We start from the raw sequence: 5,164 nt of genomic DNA on the forward strand, positions 1-5,164 counted from the left end.
TCGCTCTGTACCTGCCCTCTGTGAGGGGGGCGGGGTCAAGAGGCCAGCTGCCTGAATCTGACCGGACCGTGACCCAGAGACGAAGAAAAAGATTAATGACACTGTATCGGAATTATGTCCAAAAAACTGAAGCCATCCGGCGCCCAAGGAAGGAAAAGAAGGAAAGAAGAGGAAGAAAAACGTGAAAAAGACAGAGGTACAGTAATGTCAATGTGATGAAGTGCATGAAATTAATAGTTTAATGCATCGTAGTAACCGTTGTTGGAGCAGAGTTTTAGCTTGCTAGCTTACTTCGGACGATAGCAACATTGTTTAATAATCAATAAATAGCTGAGTCGACGTGTGTTAATGTTACTGCACCTTAAATTCATCAGGGACGTTTGGAAACTTAACGTTAGGCCTGTTCAGGTGTTATTTTACAGGTGTCTTTCCTGCTTGTATGTCAGTTAAAATGCTTTTAGTTGTCCATCCCCTTTGTAATAGGGTGGTTGTAAGCCTTTGGTTTTATGTGTCACAGTTTATGTTTGTTAAAGTTTACATCAGTGTGAAAGTGCAGTTAAAGTGTATTACTGTTAATATTTCATACCTTAGCTTTCCCATATCATTCATAGGCTATATATACATATATATTCATTTCACTGCACTTTACTGTTTTTTTTTCACTCTGGTTAGACTGAATTGCATTGCAATGACAATAAGGTTGAATGAATCTCATCACATTTTCATTATTAGTCTATATTAGTCTTATGTATAGCACACCAAGCATCTGTTTTTTTTTATTAAAATGTGACACAGTGACACAGCATCAGGTGCTGCTGTCCTTTTTAATTTTATCACTTGTTTCTTTCTTTAGTTTTTATTTGGTGTGATATTTTTTACTCAAAGAAATAAAATCTTGAATACACACATCCAGTTTCTGTGTGATTGTATGAAAGTTACATTACATTACATTACACACAAGTTGATTGTGAAATTGACTGCTGCGATGCAAGGGGCGCCAGCTAAAATCTTGCCTAGGGCACCTAATTACTCAGGGCCGGCACTGATTTACAACGTAACTCAAACCTCTATTGCAAATAAACAACAAATTTCAAAGAGTTCAAGTCTTTCAACATTTACAAATGTCCATACAGTTGAGGGCTTGGCACTGTCACCTCAAATGCTTACTGCAGAGCTGCTCTCGTCTGCATGAATGCTGTAAACGATGCCAGCTGAAACCAGGTAAGGATATATGAAGAGCTGTGGCACCCGCTGCTAAACGGTGCCCTCTGTTGGTGGAATCGCGGTACTTTGCAGGTTGACGCTGCCATCCTCGCTCTCGTCAGCAAGCCGCGATGAAGCCCCAGTACTTCGCTGTCGTCTTCTCTCTAGTCGGCTCCTGGACGTTATGAACACACGGCTCAGACACTCGCAGCTCTTGTCTCTTAACTTTTGGCCGTGTCGGCAGTACGTTTTCACTGTAGCTACACTGGTTCAACAAAAAGGCCACGATTCGTACAGCTGTCTTGATTTTTCTGTTTATTTTCTTCTCTTTTGCGTTGACACAAAGAAATCATAAGACACCGTGAAAACTATAAAGACAAAACATAAGAGTTCATATGAGTCCATTGAGCCTAATTTTAACAAACCGAAAAATGAAATACAAATGAAACAAAGTACAATTACCGTGTGCGTCTCTTAAACACAGTACAGAAAAACTTAACACCACAACCTCAAACAGAACCCAGTAATTTGACCATGCACTTTCAAAATAGATCTCACTTCAAGGTATTTAAGTGACAATAAAATAATTTTACCGACATGTATTTATTCACTTTTAAACAACTAATAAATCACCTTTCTTAATGATATGGATACTCAGTTTGAACTTCAGCAGCTCATACTCACCATGTCTTTGTCATTGTTGTTATTGACTGATTAGATATTTACATTAACAAGCAGTTGAACAGGTCTACTCAATATAGTGCCAGTTTAATTCAGAGAGATGTGTTATGGTTTAAATTTATTTAAATATTAAATTAAGTAAGAACTTGTACACTTCTACGGACGCATTATCTCCAGATACATTCAAAGATGCAGCAACATGAATAGATTGTATGACAAAAAAGTTCAGGATTAGGGTTAGGGTTAACCCACAAAGGAAATTAGGTAAGGGGGGACTTCCTTGGTGTGGCGCATGTGGGAATGGCTGCTAGAAAAAAGTGATTCTGTATACAGTTGTGTGCAAAAGTGTTTGCCCCCTTCCTGATTTCTTATTTTTTAGCATGTTTGTCACACTTAAATGTTTCAGATCATCAAACTAATTTAAATATTAGTCAAAGACAACACAAGTAAACACAATGCGTTTTTTTAAATGAAGGCTTTTATTAATAAGGGAGGGAAAAAAATTCTAAACCTACATGGCCCTGTGTGAAAAAGTGTTTGCCCCCTAAACCTAATAACTGGTTGGGCTGCCGTTTGCAGCAACAACTGCAATCAAGTGTTTAAGATACCTTGCAATGAGTCTTTTACAACGCTGTGGAGGAATTGTTATTGTGGAGGACACAGAGAGACAAACAACCATTCACTCTCACACCTATTCAGTCAATTCAGTCTCCAATTTACGGAAGCGCATTGCATTCACTTGAAAAAATTATTTATTTATTTATAATTTTTTTCATGGTTGGTTTTTTGAGTAATTTTTTTTCTGATTTACTGAATAATTGAGAGTTCTTGTACTGGCTGAGTCCTAAACGAAGCAGTTCTGGTTGCTAATACGGAGGATTTAGTTTAGACGTGCGCCCAGTGCGCTCGAACATAGCAAAACGGAAAGTCCGGTAATATTACAATTATCTCACAGGTTTATTTCCTTCATAATCATACAGCAGGAATAACTTTAACTCATAATGCAGGTAACAAAAAACAACAAGCCAAATTGCTCACTACATCAAATCACAAAGCACGAAGGCACAAAGGCACAGTCGAAAAACTGTTTGCTTCCCTAATCAGCAACACCTGTGTTTGGTTTCCCTTGGTTAAATGGGAACACTGTTACTGTGATGATAAATGTTAAAATATTTATATTTAACATTTAATCTGTGTCTATAATAACCAGATCCTGAAATGTAGACATGACATGAGGGTGAGATGTGACTGAAATGCTGAGACTCACCAAGTCTTTGCTGTAGGGATGGTCTTCAGTGTCCTCTGTCACCTGTAGACCATCATCACAATCACAATTGTTACATAATGTCTCAAATGCAAATGTCAACAACTTCCAAAAGAGATCCATGTTGAATTCACAATGACACAGTACCATAGTAAACATACATGTTTCTTTCTGATGGTCTGCTGTGGACGCCGGAGTCACCGTGGATGCTGGAGTGGACGCCGGAGTCACCGTGGATGCTGGAGTGGACGCCGGAGTCACCGTGGATGCTGGAGTGGACGCCGGAGTCACCGTGGACGCCACAGTTGCAGTAATATTTGTGGTTGCCGTCTTGCAGCAGAGTCTAAACTGACGGACAAAACATTTTTCACAAAGCCACAGTGATCATGGCTTTGCACACAGTCAAGGAGGCATTTGTATACACTGTATCCTAAAAGACAGACAGGAAGAGTGATTCATAAGTTTCAAGAAACACACAAAACAATACTTTTTTAAAACCCTGTCTGAGAGGCAAATTGTTCCATTTCTTCTTAGAGGTTCAAAGAACAATCACTATTATTAGGGACATCTATAAAAATGCAGGAATCTTGAAACTTTTTCTCAAAATCTAAATTCTCAACAAGAGTGAAAATAAAATACACCTGGACTAAAGATTCTCCACACATGTAGTACAGTACACATAGATGACATGGCTCCAGCATTAGGTAAGTTTACTTATTGTGAGTGTCTGATGTTCAAAGGGATGAGAGTCTGATGGTCACAATTATCCATGGTCAGGACAAACAGACATAACATCATAGTTCATAACATGTAAGGCTCATGGGGAAATGAAGGCCTTTCAGCATTGAAATGAAAAAATATTTGATAATATAGACGGACTTACCACCGTACTCTACACGTGACCGTCGTTGTCCCTGCAGATGAGACACAAGCTCCTCTTTGTTTGGCACAATCGCATCTCCTCAGCTCAGGGCCTGATCCATTACTGAACGTAGTGTTGCTCTATAAGAGAAAATGTAAAATAAAATTGTATTTTGTATTTTTAACATGGGAACATTTTTAATCCAGAATCAAGTAGTAATGAACTGGACTGCATTTGCCTGTAAGACTTTCCCTGTCCTAAAATATATGCAGGCTAACTGAAATCAAATCAAATCAAATGACACCGTTGACCGTGATTCAATAGAATTTTTTTAATCTCTAAACATGAAAAATATTATTCATCATCAAATCTTTTATCTTAACAATTGTAGAACTGAGGTCACAAGTTTTCAAATGAGCAAAGCTGTGTGCAACTTCTCAGAGTCATTTAAAGATTAAAAAACAGATAAATACTAATATATAAAGAGCATATAGTTTACCGTATACGTTTCTTGGTTGAAAATGAGACGCTCTGTCTTAATGTTATAACCTGTACATATAAATAAAAGAAAAAAAAGGGAAAAAAAATCGACGCGTCTTGCTTGCTGTTACAATCGCTATCGTTACAGCAGACATTACTGGTTAATAAACCGCAATTAAATGATTTAATGTACACAAATAATGACCATTCATCCAGTGTTCAATATCAAAATGTGTTTTTTATCCATTCTTACCTTTTCCTCCGTCATTTTGGACCGTTTTTCCCGTGTTTTCCCGACTCTCTCTCTCTTCATACTTGGTCAACGTAAACGTCATCACGTTTCAGACGCAGTTTCTTCTGTAACCCAATCAGAGTGTCGTGTAGTGTGAGGGGGTGTGTCGTTGAGTGGAGGGGTGTGTCGTTGAGTGGTCTGCGGGTCTGCAGCTGGACCTACTTGCACGATTCAGCGATCAGTGCGGCGTCTACGTACAGACGTCTACGTATAGACGCCGCACTGGCGTGGCTGAGCTGTTGCGTCAATACAGCCAGCGGAACCGGAAACTGTGACTTTCACCTTCAAAGTAAAGGTACACGCGGTTCCGAACGCTTGAGCAAAGCGATGTCTCCTTAAACTATAGTGATCCAACTGATTTTAAACACGGTGACTTGCTAGT

General features: G+C 38.9%; 1 long non-coding RNA gene across 2 annotated transcripts; it reads right to left on the bottom strand.

Moving 5' to 3' along the window:
- Positions 1-972: 972 nt before the first annotated feature.
- On the bottom strand, positions 973-4,827 carry LOC131465712 (uncharacterized). 2 transcript variants are annotated; one of them, XR_009241335.1, is made up of 3 exons: positions 4,744-4,827; positions 3,310-4,150; positions 973-3,193 (listed from the first exon to the last, which is right to left on the bottom strand). It is a non-coding gene; the product is annotated as an uncharacterized LOC131465712 (long non-coding RNA). The 2 variants fall into 2 exon arrangements; XR_009241336.1 differs by having other exon boundaries at positions 3,296-4,150.
- Positions 4,828-5,164: the final 337 nt, after the last annotated feature.

This window comes from Solea solea, chromosome 1 (genome assembly GCF_958295425.1).
Source record: "Solea solea chromosome 1, fSolSol10.1, whole genome shotgun sequence".
Lineage (NCBI taxonomy): Eukaryota > Metazoa > Chordata > Actinopteri > Pleuronectiformes > Soleidae > Solea > Solea solea.